The 16,839-nt window shown below is 45.9% G+C and overlaps 1 pseudogene; it reads left to right on the top strand.

Annotated features, from left to right (window-relative positions):
* Window positions 1-931: 931 nt before the first annotated feature.
* On the top strand, window positions 932-11,004 carry LOC141932304 (poly(A) polymerase gamma-like; annotated as a pseudogene).
* The last annotated feature ends 5,835 nt before the right edge of the window (window positions 11,005-16,839 follow it).

The following is a 16,839-nucleotide window of genomic DNA, read 5'->3' as shown; positions in this document are numbered from 1 at the left end:
AAATATTAAATGCGTCACTTCTGTCACACTTGAAGTAAAAATAAAGGGCTAAAATTCACTTCCCTGGGGTAACCTGACAGATAAACCCCGCAGACACAACAGGCCCTTACAGACAGCAAAACCCACCAAGTTCAAGGTAAAAGGACAAGCACAGTCACACATCAGAACGTCTGAACAGCCCCAACTGTGACAACAAACCTCTTTTTGAAAAAAATTCAGAACCATGAAAAAGTTTGGGTGTTTAGACGAAAGCTTTCCCCTTCCCCAGCGATCCCACCACCCCCTCCAGGGGAATCGGCCCCAGCCCCTGCACTCACCCACTGCTAGGCCAGGGACACCACCACTAGTGCTGGGGCTGGGGCTGGGGCTGGGGCTGGTGCCACCTTTGCAGGAGAAAAATTCCTTCAGCCATCCAGAACAAAGCGAGTGTTTAAAAGGAGGAATTCCCACTTGCTGGGTGAACCAAGTCTCTGCCTGGAACATCCCTCAGTGCAGACCACAGAGAGCTGGAGGACCTCCTGCCTAGGCCGCCTCACTGCAGACCATAGAGCCCTGGCAGACTGTCGGCAGGAAGTAGGCCCTGTGGGGGCCAGGGGGACCCCCGGGGGGGCTCCAGCACGTTGTCCCCCCCCCAGCACCTGCCCACACTCCTGCCTGTGCCGTGAGGGGGGATTGGGGACCTGTGGGGATTCTTGGGGGGGTGTTATTGGGGTTCTGTGGGAGTTGTGGGGTTTATTGGGGTCCTGGGGGTGTTATTTGGGTCCTAGAGGGAGTGTAATGGAGTCGTGGGTGGGTGGGGGTCCTGGAGGGATTTGGGAGGGTTATTGGTGTCTTGGGGGGGGTCTTAAGGGAGATATTGGTGTCCTAGGTGGGGGGACTGGGGACATCCTGGAGGGGGTTCTGGGGGAGGTATTGGAGTCCTGGGGGTGTCATGAGGGAGGTATTGGGGTCTGGGGGGAGGGTCTTGCTGCTTGGGGGGTGTTATTGGGGTCCTGGGGGTCTCCTGGGGGGCTAATGGAGCTTAGGGGAGTCTTGGAGGTGGGCTGGTAGGGTCCCAGGGAGATATTTGGGGTTTTAGGGGGTTAAATGGAGAACTGGGGGGCAATAGGATCTGGGGGGGCACTAATGCGGTTGGGGGGGTTTGGTGGGACTGAGGGTGTTTTGGAGGGACCTGTGGGTGGCAAATGCAGTTTGGGTGGATTGCAGGGGGGATTTAGGATTCCTGGGGGTCCCAGGGGTACCTGTCCCCCCTCACGCGGGAGCTGCTGCCCCAGGGGTACCCCGAGAGCGTCAGCCCTGACTGCCTCCAGTACCAGTGCTGGGACGCCGTGGGGGTGGGGGATGGCACCTCCACCATCACCGGGGCCACCCTCACCTGGGTGCTGCGGGGTGAGTCCCCCCAATTCCACCACCCCCCTTTTCACCCCAAAATGGTCCTTGGTCCCCAGATCGATGTTTGACCACCAAATCCCCCAGTTTTACCCCAGAATTTCTGTTTGACCTGATTTGCGGAAACAGACTCTACAACTCAGAGAGAGTTATACAGCAGGTATGTTTACTCTGGCGCCGGGGTGCAAGGGGATTTCTCCACAAAGCTTGCACCCCAACAGCACATTTTACCAGAAACTTATCGAGTGTGGATATACATATTCATTGATTACATAACACAAATACCCATATGCATGAGTGAGGCTGGGTTAGCTCTAGAGGCTGGTGTCAGCAGTTTATGTTCTATTTGTGCCTGCGCATTGCCTCCTGGTGGGCGTCTTCGGGGGTCTGTTGGAGGAAGGCTCACAGTCCTCCTCACCTTGTACTTTTCCTCGGAGCATGTGCAGATTCTCTTAGCCAATTTCTTGAACAACAAGAGTGGTTCCCACTGGTTTACCACCTCTATCTTATCTAAAAGCACCAGTCTATTAGTTTCTACCACCCATATATGTCTATCTATCCACTACAAAGACTAAACTTGTTAGAACCCATCTGCTTTCCAAGAACATGTCTCTTATTTTTGCTGAACATTGTAGTTCTCTGTAAGTTTCCACAGAACAGTCAGGGCAAGCAGGATTATTAAGCAATATTCAGAAAACATTGTAAGTTGCTATAAGTTGCTATAAGTAAATAAGGTGCAAAGCAGGTGATCATTTCCTTGTATCAGTACACTTCTCCCCTGCCCGTGGTTTGAGAATAAGTCAGCTGTATCAGAAAGCAAGTCCCTAGGAGCCTCACTTTAATCTTAGGTCTAGTAAGGGGCAGGAAGAGGAAGGGGCAGCCTGAAAGCTGAGACAGTTGAAGGTGATGTGGAAAGGCTTCTGTCAGCGCCTTTGCCGTGGTGTCCCTCTGGATGCACTTTAGAACCTCTAGTTCATTCTCCCCTGGTCCTGTTCCTCTCTGACCACTCAGCCCCAGACGTTGCGGAAGGGACGCACGCTGTCAGCTTGATGTAAGGTGAGTAGGGGCTGTGCTGTGAACGTGCAGACTGCTTTGTAAAATAACCCCTGGGTGATGTATTGCGCACCTCGCCTGTGACACTGAGCTCCTGAGAAGTGTTCCTTAGCCTGGGCTTCCTCGTGCAGACATTTGGACAGACTTCATGTGCCCAGCGAATGAGCCTTTGCGGGGATGACTGTCCCCTGAGAATAGACTCTCAGTGGGCTGCGGCACAGTTCTGACAAGGGGTCTGCAGCACTGAAAACTGTCCCATAAGGTATCTGGCAGCCCCTCAGGCACAGTAGAAAATCAAAATAAGGAAGGCTAGTGCGCACTGTCAGATGTGGACTGAACTTTTTTGATTTCTCTGGATGTTAACCAGTGATGAGATAGCTACAGAAATCTCTGACTTTTCTTCCTCACTGCCAAGGTAAGTGCCTTACCAGCACTGACACTGATGGCTCGTTGTGCACCGCTGGTTCATTACAGCACAGGATCAGCCTCTGAATCTCTTGGCTAAGGAACTTTTTAAAGCCAGTATTAGACCGTATTAGTGCCATACTGCTTGCAGCTTGCTAAGAATTTTTTTGGTTCAGAAGCAATTCAGTCTTTATACTAAGTAGTTTAGCAGTGTAAATTCTGTAGTTTATCACAGTTTAGGAAGAACATGAAAGTAGCAAAAAATATTTTCTTACACAGTTATCTGCTCCTTTATAGGCAGTTGAAGATGCGTATGTACCCGTTGTCAAGTTTGAGTTTGATGGCGTTGAGGTAAGCATGTTGGTTTTTTTCTTCCTTTGGAACAGGAGAACTTCTCCAGGGAGCTGTGACCATGCTGTTTTACAAGGTTATTGATACTTTATTTAGGAAACTGTAACTAAACGGCCTGACCACAGCCTGTCCCAGGAGAAGATGCTGCAGTAAAATGGGAGCTGATAGAAAAATAAGCCCCCAGGAAGCCTGGCAGGTGGGGGGACATGAGGGACACCCCTTTCTGCCCTGTGCTTAGAGCGGGGGAGCCTGCTGGAACGGCACTTACCTCCCAGGGACTGTGCAGAGTGGGAGCAGAGGCAGGGTCCTTGCTGACTCCTCCCAGCTCTGAGAAGCTGGCTTTCGACAGAGGGATGGGTGTGGGGTAGTTCACTGCGTGAATCATGTCAGCAGACTAAATGCTTTGTTGCGAATCAAAAATGAAGTGGTCATGAGACAAACAATCTGGAAAATGGCAAGTAAAATACTCATGTGACTACTGCCTGGGTTTGTCAGCTGCAGGAATCCTTGTATCTTGACTGCCTCTTATACGGTGACTGGAGACCTGCGTGCTGTAGTACCTAAGCAAGTCACTGCTTGGTACCACTCTCATGAAGTCACTTGTTCCGTGACCTTCTTGTGGCCTTTGTCTGGTGCAGACATTCACAAAATAACTTTCTTGCCTCAGTCTGTGCTATGAACCAGGTGCTTCAGGATCAAAAGGGCTTACTGCATAGAGAAAATGCTCTCTCCTTTGCTGAAGTACAGCTGAGATGATTGAACTTACGTCTTAATTCTATGATTAATTTTAAGTTCCCTTCTAATGGAAATTCTAAGTTTAGAGTAATCTTTTTCAACTTAAAAACCCTTCCTTTCCCTAGCTTAAAAAGAAAGGGGGGCTTGTAAATGAAGGGTTTTGTAAATAAAATATGAAACTTCTAGCAATTTTCTTAATTTTTTTGGCAAATAAATCTCTTGGGAGATGTATCTATAGTCACATAGTTCTAAATACAAATGTTAACCACTCTTTTTAGACTTGACTAACTGTCCCCCACTGGTCTGCCGTTCACAAACAGTGCAGCATTCTAACTCACAGTTGGCACTTTTTCTCCTCTTAAGATTGATCTGGTGTTTGCAAGACCGTCTGTGCAAACTGTTTCTGATACTCTTGATCTCGGAGATGACTGGCAGCTGAGAAGCCTGGATAGGAGATGTATACTGAGCTTAAATGGTGAGCATATTTACACATCTTTAAGAAGAAAGTGTTACCTAAGTTGGTCTAGAATGCACGTGACACAACTCCAGTTTCTGTACAAGGTGCATAAGCTGATCTCCTGTGTACTTGAGATCTGAGGAGGTGCCGAGTGGGCATAAATTTAGATGTTTCAAGGAGCTGTGTGTTCAGATAGACCTGTATTTCATGTTTCTTGGATCAGGGTGTGTGCATTGTTCCAGTTTGCCGCAGAGACTGCTTCAGATGAATAGGCAGAGCACTTGATAGAGAAGAATGTGTGGTAGTTCATACAAAAAATAAAGATATTTAAAATACCCGAAGCCTAACTTGCTCACTGTTTAACAGTGACTGGTTTAATTGCTCCTGGCTGTCAAAAGAAACCTGGCTTTTGGAATCCTCTAGAACGGCCTTATTAAAAATGGTTGGCGATAGTCTATAAACTATGACAAAGCTGTTGAGGGCACCAGTTACCTGGAGGGATACTGAATGTTATGTGTAATCTGTAATTTTTAATGTTCTACAAAGTGAGTAATCTAAACTTGTTTTCATAGATTTGAACAATAAACTGTAAGCTATTGATCCAGCCTAGCATAAAACAGACCTGTACCTCTTACTAGGAACTTCTGTCCTTCAACTCTTTTCTTAGAGTTACCGATGAAATGCTACCTCTAGTGTCAAGTGAAGAGAACTTCAGGCTCACACTCCGTGCAATTAAACTGTGGGCAAAACGTGAGTAAGGTGATTGTTTGTAATCTTTAAGCTTTTGAGAGGCACCTCATGCTGAAAAGATAAGACCGTTAGAAGTACTTCAGCCATGCATAGCCACTTCAATGAGAGTTTTCAAACAAAAGCCAGTTTTTTAGTTTAGATTCAAGGTCTGTCCGTGGGGTAGGGTGGGTGTGTTTTTTAATGGGAGTAGAGTGGGGAGAAGAGGGGAGTGCCTGCAAGACAAGGTGCTTTACTGCTTATCAGGAACCTGACTACAGATGATAAAAAAGCCAAGTTAAGTATAAAAGCTTGATCTGTAAGGAATAAGAAAGTATTGTTTGTGCATGTGACTAGAGCAAGTACTAGAAGAATGGCAGAATTTTTTTCTTAAGGGAAGTTGGAGTGAAGCAGTAGCTGTAGCAGTGTAGGCAAATTTCAGAGTAGCAGTATTTTGGGAAGTGGTGTGGTAATGATTCTTCTTCTCATCCCTGTTAAGGGCCAACAGTTTTGGCCTCATCGCACTGCAGTAACAACTGACTTTGAGGCTGAAGTGTACTGAGTATTCTATAGGTTGTGAAGTTGGTGCTGCAAATTTGAAGGAATATCCTTGGGTATTGAAAGACTGCAGGCTAACTCCAGTGTGTCCGCTCTAGGACATGGCATTTACTCCAACATGCTGGGACTTCTTGGTGGGGTTTCCTGGGCAATGCTGGTAGCAAGCACATGTCCACTCTATCCAAATGCTTTGGCTTCTGCTCTTGTGAACAAGTTCTTTTTTTTTTTTTTTTTTTTTCAAAATTATAAGAGCTATTGTTTATTTTAATTTGCAGAAAGAAGTAACACTTCTAGAGGTAGTTCTTCATATAAGATTTATGTCGACAACATTCAGTCCTACCCTGAATTACATGGCAGAGTTTTAGATGGACAGTTACTGGGTTTTCTTATATAGGAAATGGCCAAATCCTGCACTGCTGAAGCAACCCAAAGACAGCAATCTTGATTTACCACTGTAGGACCCTAGGGTGTGTAAATTGAATTCAGAAGCCTTTAAACTTTTTTCTAACCTAAACTGATGCTAAGCACAATTGTTTTAACATCCCAGGTGAACCCCTCAGACCAGTACCATGTAACGGGGATCCTCGTCCCAGGCTTTCCACAGCAGAACTCTGCACACAAGGGATCTGCATCAATGCCAGCGGTAACGGGAGAGGAGTTCAAACATGGTAAAGTCCTTCCCGTGCTTGTTAACTGGTTAAAAAGTGTAATTCTTGCTATAGGAAACCACATTATCTGAGTTGGTACCTAAGCACAATTCACAAGTGAAACAATCCTGCCAGCATAGCGCTTTTTGCTATCAAAATACTTGATCAGTAACAGTTCAGTGTTTCAAACAAGAGGACATCAGAGCAATTAAAAAGTGAAGAGGGAACATGTATCTTGAAAGGCAGTGCCTGCAGAGGCAGTTAATTTGGAGGAAGGAGAGATTGGAAAAGATCTCCAGGCCCATCAAAAGGTTACTGAACCCCATAGTAAGCAATAAGGGGTTGGCTGGTTACTTCCTCCTTTCTTTCTTTCCCTTGGAAGGCTCTTGCAGAACCCAAGTCTTCTAAGCATTAAAGTTTTCTTCCAGTTTGCAGCTTAAAGTTACTCCGGGCCAGGCAGTACACACTTTTTATGGTGCCCACACGCTTCAATGTTAGTAACTGTTCTCCCTAAGTGTTATTTCCCTCTTCTGCATTTACAGCAGTCACCCCACTCTTCTCCCACTTGCTTTTCTAGCCTAAGCAAATCCCGCACTCCTGACGTCAGCACGCGTGTCCATCTCCCATGTCCCAGCGATCTCCGCAGCTCTCCTCGACAGTTCTTCCAGGGACAGTTCATCGTTCGGTACGTGAAGGACCAGCAGGGCCACCACGTCAGACGAGCTGTGCTCTCGTCAGTGGCATTAACTCTGCTCTGCAGTTCCTGAAAACACTGTGCCTGACACACGGCAGTGCACCGCTGCCTTATGCCCCCATCATGCTGTTGGCTCCCAGATGCTCTCTTGTGCTTCCCTTGAGCTCCCTGTAGGGCTTCTTCCCCCTCCTCAGTTTTGGACAGCCAAAGAACATCCAACTTATGACTCTCAAATTCTTTCCACTCTTCTAAATATCTTCTTGGGGGTCTCAGCCTTCTGCCCTTCAGATCAGTAGCTTATCATAACAGGAGAAGGATAGCACTGTTTTTCTCCAAGTAAGCAAATACTTAAACTGTTTGTTTAAATATAAAAATTAAGAGGAAGGGAAAAAACATAACAGCCAAGTGGAAAATGAGAGTTTAATTTGGTGCTGAAACAACTTGAATACTGCTGCAGCTGTAGCAGGGGGCTGGCACTTAGATGTGTGATCAGGATAAAAGCAAAAATCCTTCCACTAAGGTTTCAAATTACAAAATAACTTCATCTAAGGGAAGACAAAATGTCTATATGTAAATATTGCGGTATGTTCATAGTGCTTTCTCAGCACAATGCTTCTCTTACGACACCAAGAACTTACTGGTATGAAAAGTTAAGAATTTTAAGTGTTACTTTGAAGCAATTTACACTTAAATCAGCAGTAGTGAGAAAATAGTCAAGAATTTGACTTGCAGAATGAGAGATGATTCGTGACTTTCTCCACAGCTTTTACTATGAATGAAGTTTACAGCTTTCACTGTTTGGGAATGCCAGACTTTGTTAGTAGTAGTCTGGTTAGGAACTCAGCAGGCTGCCTTGTTCATCATTGCGATTTTTCAATCCGAGGAACGACAGAAAGAAGGCTGGCAGGTCCCAGTTTCAGCTGACTTTTACCTGGGTGCAGAGTGAAGCTTCTTTCTGAAAACAAAAATTGTGTCTCTGTCAGGATATTGGCTGTTATAGGAAGTGTCTTTTTCCACCCTTTGCTTCACCAAAAAGCTTTTTGGCCCAGATGGTTTTCTCCTGATGCAGAAATGTGCAAGTACTGAGAATCTTGCACATTTGTATAGGAAAGTTGTTGCCCACTGAGCTCTGTAGCCATGAGGGTAGATGCTGCGATGGTCATGTCCACTTGCAATGGCAGTTGTCTTTGTCTTGTGCCCTCACATACCACAGGTGAGCATGTCATGAGGAAAACAGGCTCAATAGCAGCGTCGTGGCTGGGTGAGCAGGGACACCATCAGCGGGTCTGCTGGCCAGAAGCTGTCAGACCCCGGCGGTGACACCGGACTGGCCTCTGCCAGTGGTGATGCCTGGGGCAGGTGCTCCCACCCAATGAAAACAGGGCTTCTTGGCTGCTCAGGGGTAGCAGCTGCTGATTGCCTTTGTTCTCAGGGCTTCGTGGCAGTTGGGGTGCTGGGGTTATGCAGTGCTGGGGTAACGGTTTTTGAGGGTTATTATACACTAGTTTTAGGGAGAGCCAGTGTGTGGCATCTCTGGAGAACAACGGACATGTTGTGAGCAATCCAGACCAAGGGGCCTCACTGTAACAGCAAGCTGCAGCTGTGTTCAAGGACATAAACAAGGCTGAGACGGCCTGAGAAACTACATTCCTGCCCAACAGATAAAGATGTTGGAATGTCAAAAACAGGGGGCCTACCTGGTGGGAGAGCAGCGCGTGGACACCACACCGGGACCAATCATAGAGGGAAAAAGGGCGCATGAACAAGTAGCTTTAGCCTATTAGCAATAATAGCGGCGCGTGAAGCCTGTGATAGTGTATAAATTGCTGTGTAGCCTTTAATAAAGTGGCATCAACTTGATCATGTTGGTCGTCTAAGTTGTGTCCAAGACTTCCGTGTTCAGCACCAGTGTTATTGGGTGCTAGGGTTATGGGGGTGTAGGCTTACAGTGAGCTGGGGTTATGGGGTGTTAGGGTTAGGGGATACCAGAGTGTAGGTAGAATAGTGTTAAAGTGTGTTATTTTTAGGGACAAAATCTGGTAAGGCCGCACCTTGAATACTGTGTTCAGTTTTGGGCCCCTCACTACAAAAAGGACATTGAATTACTCGAGCGTGTCCAGAGAAGGGCAACGGAGCTGGTGCAGGGTCTGGAGCACAGGTCTGATGGGGAGCGGCTGAGGGAACAGGGGGGGTTTAGTTTGGAGAAGAGGAGGCTGAGGGGAGACCTCATCGCCCTCTACAACTCCCTGAAAGGAGGTTGCAGAGAGCTGGGGATGAGTCTCTTTAACCAAGTAATGAGAGATAAGACAAGAGGGAATGGCCTCAAGTTGCGCCAGGGAAGGTTTAGACTGGATATTAGGAAGTATTTCTTTACAGAACGGGTAGTCAGGCATTGGAATGGGCTGCCCAAGGAGGTGGTGGAGTCCCCATCCCTGGAGGTGTTTAAGAGTAGGATCGACATAGCGCTGAGGGATATGGTGTAGTTCGAAACTGTCAGTGCTAGGTTAACGGTTGGACTAGATGATCTTCAAGGTCCTTTCCAACCTAGATGATTCTGTGATTCTGTGATATAGTGAATTATTTCAGGATGTGCTATTTCCACATGCATTTCCCTTGTGAGGTCCTTTGCAAAGAGTAAAACACGGTCTTAAAATGCACAGGCTACCCATTCGTTTTCAAGTGTAACTCAAAACACAGGTTTCAGATTATAAATTCCATGTAGCGTGAAATCCTTGCTACTTAAAGACTGCTTTTTCCTTAAAAGCCATCTGGACCGGGTGCCCTCCTGGCAAGGGAATTTGTCTCTAGCCTCGCTCTGCCTGCTGATCCATTAGATCCACATTTGGACACATGCAAGGATCTGTCTCATCACACTGAGCTTGCATCAAAATGTTGAGAATCTGTAACTGAGTAGACATAGTCTGGCAGCTTTTTGCACTCAATGCACCAGTTTTGCAAACTAATTACCAAGTGTGTGCTAGAAGATTGTTCTTCATAGTTTCAATTATTAATTAAAAAAACAAACAATGAAGTTCCTTTGTATCTGAATGATGTCGTCAGTAAATTCATCACACTGATGTTCTCAGATAGTTTCAGATGGGCATATAAAAGCCAAGATCTTCAGTCCTTCTTTGCAGCTATCTTCCAGGTGCGTAGGGACTCTTAGAGAGAGGCAGTTGCTCTTCAGTGTCAGATGGCCACCTCCTTACCCACATCAGCATTACCAGCAACAACCTTCCTCTTCACTAAATGCCTGCCGAATTAATTTAAAACTCGGTGACCTTTATTCACACTCCTGAAGAGTAAAGCGTATCCCCACAGACAGCAGTGCCATAAACTGCATCGCACTGACCCACCAGTGTTTTGTCTCTTGGAGCTTTTTCAGCACCTGAGGTGATTTGGCTCTTTCTCCCATGAAACTTCCTAAATGGGAGCTCAGTTAATGCCAGCCTGTGGTTATTTTCTTCCCTAGGAGGCAGACATCCATTTTGAAAGTGACTGGACTGACACCACCTGTTGTGAGAGGATATTGGACCTGCACAACTCTATGAGAGTTATAACAAGCAAAGCCGTTTATTTTTCCAGTAGTACATACTTATGCTCTTGCCAGAGCTCTTACTTCATAATTAGCAAATCAGCAATTAGACAGCTATCAACCTTTTCTCCTATCAGCATCAGACCACTCTAACACGCGCTGTGCCGACCAATCACCTTCTCGTTCACGTGCTGTTCACGCAGCAGTAACTTCTCACAGCTCAGCACTTTCCCACAGCTCAGTGTTGCAGCTGTCCGTTGTTTTTCCCCGCCACCTTGGCACAGCTCAGCAGTTTCTTATCTTTCTCCCAAGGCCTGTTTTTCATCAAAGCCTTTCTGTTTCTCAGAGGCTGTGCGAAGCTGACAGGCCGCGGTCTCCCACATCTCCCCCTTTTTGTTTTACAGCTGCTCCTGCTGACTTGCGGAAAAAGAACTTTACAACTTTGGAGTTGTAAAGCAGGTATGTTTATTCAGCGCTGGGCGCACGGGGGATCACTCCTCCACAAGCATGCGCGCGCTCCTGTAGTTATTGCCTTGCTTTTATGGTACAAAGTATTGTATATTCATAAGACGCCTATACATATTCATAGCCTATCACTGTCTCCCCTCGCTTCTCATGGTAATTAGGTCTCCTCCCCTTGCGCCTGCGCATTTGACCTCCTCAAGTCCCGGGCAGTGGTCGTAAATTCCTGGGCGGGGGTCGTATAGATGAAGTATCTCCTCTTCCTTGCTGGTGAACTTTTCACCCAGTCGTTCTGCGCAGCCTCAGTCATTCCCTGTTCCCTGGCCAAACTACCGGGCCAGTTTGTACCGGAATCCGGGGTAATCTTGCTGCTGACACACACATCTTCAAGGCTTCTGCCCGGACCAGGAGATAGTAGCCTAGCAACACTATCAGCACCTGGTATGTCTCTGCACATAGCCCTCCTTGTCTCTGCACGAGTCCCTCTGTCTTGTGCCATCTAACTACAATTTGTTTGCATTCCCTGTCTCACTGCAAGACTTGTTTCAGAGCTTTTTCAGTTAAGGGTTAGGCAAACTTCAAAAAACACAGCATGCTTAAAATAATGTCACAGAAAGCTAGAAACAATACAGCAGTTACAGCTACTAGTTAAAAGGAGTAGGCTAATTTCACTACCCATAATTAGGAGATATGACTAAATACTACAAAAATAAACAGTAAGGAAAATACAGAATAGCACACTTACTTAATGGGGCACTAATATTCAGATCCGCAATTGCTGGGGAACCCTGGATGCAGCGAGAATTTAGAGTGCCCTTCCTCGCAAAGCGGAAATCCTACGTGATGTGTCCATCCGTAGGTGAGGCATCCAACATCGCTGCAAGCAGGTCCAGCCTCTAAATCAACAGGCCAAAATAACTGGCAATTTTCTTTGAGCGGAAACATCTGATCTCATCCTCCTGTTGGGTTCCACCCAGAGCCTGGCCTCCACTCAAGGGGGAAAACCAAGGGAGTTTCTAATAAGGTTAAACACTTGAGTTCTTAATTCTTAATATTGCTAAACGATGTTGAATACACACAATCTTATAGCATTTCATCCTTATTAATAACTACGTTTTGTCTAAGCTACATCTTTCGCTAATGACTAGTAAACTTACAGGTTTCATTAATGATCAAATACTCTTTCATTGAGGGGTCCGTGGCATCGGATGGGAGGGTTATTCCTTCCACCTCACGATATGGCTTGACCTTCCTTGCCGGCATCCACCGGGGACCTGTGGGCGACAAAACACAAACATACCCCTCCCCCATACCCACAGATCCACTCTCCAGGTCGGGCCTCCTTCGGGATCCTTATACAAGACCCGTAGTTTGGTTGTAGAATCTGTTATAGTGGTAAAATGATGTTCTGTTGCTGTCAAAACAGAATGATTTCTGTTAAGGAAGTTAAGAGTATATGAAGTCATTGGCAGTTGATTATGTGGTGTGCCCAAAGAATTCCCCCTTCTTTGTTTTAAAATCGAGGCCTTTAATGTACTGACCATCTGAAAGATTTAAAGTGAGTCCTTTTAGAGTATGTATACCTGTTATATATTCAGAACCAGGGGGAAATATGACTAAATGCAATTATCTGGGGGGATTTCCTGCTTTCGTTTCTCCTGAGATTCCCACGTGTTTGTGCGGAGGTGCAACCCAGGGCTTTATCCATTTAGCTGGTAGCCATCGCGTCCCGTGATCTGTCATAACACAAGCATACCCTCGTCCCCATGTTATCAACTGAAAAGGACCTTCCCATTGGTTAGTTTCTGAGTTTCTCACCTTTACTTGGACATTTCTTACAAGGTCAAACAATTCCCCTGTCATGCCTTGCACATGTTTTACCATGGGTGGCACCATTTCCCCATCTGCCAGGCGCAGATAATTTAGCACATAGATTGCTTTTTGAAGTCATTCAGGAGGAGATGCGGCAGGCTCTCCCCCTTTTTGTTTTTGCAATTGTCTCTTTAAAGTTTGATTCATGCGCTCGATGATGGCTTGCCCTGTTGGGAAGTGGGGAATACCAGTGATATGGGAAACTCGCCACAGATTGAGAAACTGTCGAATTGATTGTGCTATATAACATGGGCCATTGTCTGTTTTAATACAAACGGGAATACCAAGTACTGCAAAGGCGGATTTCAGGTGGCGTTGAACGTGGCGACTTGACTCTCCTGTTTGAGCAGTGGCCCACATGACTGCTGAAAAGCAGTCAACTGAGAGGTGTACATATTTGAGCTTTTCAAATTCTGGGACATAAGTAACGTCCATCTGCCAGAGTTGGAGCGAGTGCAGGCCCCGAGGATTTACCGCCCCGGGCATGGAGGTTCCAATGATCTGGCAATCTGGACATGTTTGTATTATTGCTTTGGCATCTCCAATGGATATGCCGAATTGTTTCACAAGCACTTTTGCAGACTGGTGAAAGAATGCATGTGATTTTTTAGCTTGACCCAATTTATGTGGTGTTGGACCCATCCATGCTGGAGCCACCAACTGATCCGCCATTGCATTACCTTCTGCTATTTCACCTGGTAAATTAGTATGGCTCCTAATGTGCGTAATGAAGTAGGGATTTTGTCTGTTGTTTAATAAGTACCACAGCATCCGAAACTGGTGATATAACTGTTGTTGTTTGCAATGTTTCAATACTGCTCTTTCTATTCGTTGAACAACCCCTACCACGTGTAGAGAGTCAGAGACAACATTAAGAGGTGTGTGTTCCCACAGTTTAAAAGCCTCTATTACTGCTTGTAATTCTACTTGCTGCACAGAGCCAGAGGATTGGACTACGTGTTTTTCCCATTGTTCTCCATTCCGCCAAACCACTGCTGCCTTTCCAGTCTTACCACCTCCGTCGGTAAACACTGTTGGTCCATCAACTGGCTGCAAGCTGTGCATGGGCATTCGTTCTAGCCCAGTGTTTTTGAGAAAGGTGAACATGCGATGTGCAGGATAATGGATGCTTATCGTTCCTGTATATCCCTTTAATGCAATCTACAATTCCATTGAATTTTGTAAACCCCATTCGAGATAGTCTTGCTGCAATGGGAGCAATAGTGTTGCTGGTTCTTCTCCTGATATTTCTACAATTCGAGACCGACCTTTGATTATGAGTGATGACAGTATCTCTAATCTTGTTCTAATGGTTTGTTTTGGCTGAAAGGGAACAAAGACCCATTCTAATATTCGCAAGGGATCTGCGTCTGTCTCCAACCATTGCATAATAATAGCATATGGGTGCTGATCATGGTTTACCAATGCTAATTTTAGATCCTTGTTTGGCTCTCGTCTGTCTCCTTAGGTGGTTTTCAATCGTGCTACAATGTTCTTTAATGCTCTTTCTGCTTCAGGTATTAAGTTTCTAGGCAAATTTAAGTCACCATCTCCTGCTAAAAGGGATATTAATGGGCCTAATTCCTCATTCGTGACTCCACAAATGTTTTGAACCCAGTTCAGGTCACCTACTAATTTTTGAACGTCATTCAGGGTCTTTACATTAGTTCTAATTTGTATTTTTTGTGGAAAGACAGCGGTCTGTGTGATTTTCCACCCTAGATAGCTCCATGGCGTCTGTTGTTGAATTTTTTCTGGTGCAATCTGCAACCCGCCTTTGCTCAATTCATTTGTTAACTCCTTGATTAATTGGTCTTTGTCTAGTTTATTTCCTGCAATCAGTATATCATCCATATAATGATAGATGAGGTATTGAGGCCATTGTCTCCTAATTGGTCCCAGTGCCCAATCCACATAAATTTGGCACATCGTGGGTGAATTTTTCATGCCTTGTGGCAATACTGTCCAATGATATCTTTTCATCGGCTCAGCCTTATTAATTGTTGGCATAGAGAAGGCGAAGCACTCGGCGTCCTGCTTGTGTAAAGGTATTGTGAAAAAACAATCTTTAAAATCTATTATCAATATGTCCCAATTTCGGGGAATCATGCTGGGGGATGGTAGGCCAGGTTGCAATGCTCCCATGTCGTCAATGACCTCGTTTACTTTTCTTAAGTCATGCAGAAGTCTCCATTTACCAGTCTTTTTTGGGATAACAAATACGGGCATGTTCCATGGACTCGTAGTGGCCTTAATGTGACCCTTAGCCAATTGTTCTTGTACCAATTCCTGCAATTTAGCGGCCATCGATCCACCCAAACCAGAGTGTCAGTTTTCCACTTCAGTTTAAGTATTGGTCACTTTTCAATGCCCGCTCCGCAAAATGTTCCAGGTTGCTTACAATGGTGCAATTCATCTGACCCAAGACATCCCGGCCCAGAAGGCTGATTGGTATAGGAGCAACATAGGGCCACACTGAGCAGACAAGGCCGTCAGGGTTTTCACACAATAGTGTAACCATGCTCTGCATTGTGGTTGACACTCCGCCCACCCCCATTAGCCCATGAGCAGGATTAATCAGTGGCCATGTACTAGGCCATTCTGTTTGTGCTATAATTGTGCTATAATCTGCTCCAGTATCAACCAAAATACCACACACCAAAACCTTTGGCTGAGCCTGGGGGAGCGTAAGCCTAATCGTCAGTGTGGGCTTCCTTCTTCCTATTTCTAGTGCCCAAAAAACATTTGGTTCCCCTGTGGATCCAAAGCTACCCTCACCCCTATCTTGTTCCAGCGCATGCGGAACACATGCTTTAAATGGCACAAGTTGGGCAATGCGGCTGGCAGCAGGGATGTTAACTGGTGGCATGGGTGTCCAGACCATAATCTGGATTTGTCCAGTAAAATCAGATCTATGACTCCGGGTAATACAAAAAGCCCTTTTCTTGTTGCAGATGATCATCCCAACAAAAGGGCACTCAAACCATATCCAAGTGGCCCTTTTGTGGTAGTTAGAATACAGTGCACTGTAGAGTCCCAGAGGGTGGTCTCTACTGGTGTTGCCAGGTCCACTCCGGCACTCCCTGTGGTGCTGGCGCTGAGGCTTGCCAGGCTGCCTGATTGTTTACTGCCATTTGTGTCGACGCGCTCTGCTGGCCGTTTCCCAAATACGACCCATTTTGATGATACTTGGAACAACAGACCGCAGCCACATGACCTGGTTTATGACATTGGTGACAAACCACTTTTCCGGCCCCCTGCTGTTTCACCGTATTCAAAGGCTGTTTGTTCTTCAGTCTTGCTCGGCTTTGAGCCTTAAAATGACCAGGCTTTCCACAATTATAACATTTTCTGTCACAGTTAGAACATTTTCTATCAGACATGTCCGGTTTGATTGCAGTCACAAAAGCTTCTGCAAGTGCTGTCATCTGATGAGTTGTTGAACCCACGCGATTGCAAGCCTCCACCATATCCACTAAGGAGACGTCTCTCGGTAATGCCAATAAAATCCTTTTACAGTCCTCATTGGCATTTTCAATTGCTAGGTTCATAAGTATAGCCATTTTTGCTTCTTCATTAGCAAATTGTCTGTTAAGTGCGTCCCTCAGTTTATCAATGAAAGCCATATACGGCTCTTGATTACCCTGCCGTATTTGTGTGTAAGACCGTTGCACCCATCCTTCCTCGGGCAGCATCATCAAAGCCTTTAGAGCTAAACGGGCAGTTGTCCGTAAAGCTTCTGTTGGCAGCCGGGCTTGTAACTGGATATCAAGAAAAGCTCCGGTTCCCGTCAACTGCTCAAAGCCGATCAGATACAGAGGATCTCCTTGCTGCCGGGCTAAATTTGCCAGAGCAGCATCGGCACATAATTTATGCCATCTGTCCTTCCATAGCAGTCTCTGGGTCGGGGTGAACGGCATATCAGCCATTTGCTGACAGTCATATGGTGTTAATA

The sequence above is a fragment of the Strix aluco genome, chromosome 19 (genome assembly GCF_031877795.1).
Source record: "Strix aluco isolate bStrAlu1 chromosome 19, bStrAlu1.hap1, whole genome shotgun sequence".
Classification (NCBI taxonomy): domain Eukaryota; kingdom Metazoa; phylum Chordata; class Aves; order Strigiformes; family Strigidae; genus Strix; species Strix aluco.
This window is presented reverse-complemented; position numbering and strand designations above follow the sequence as displayed.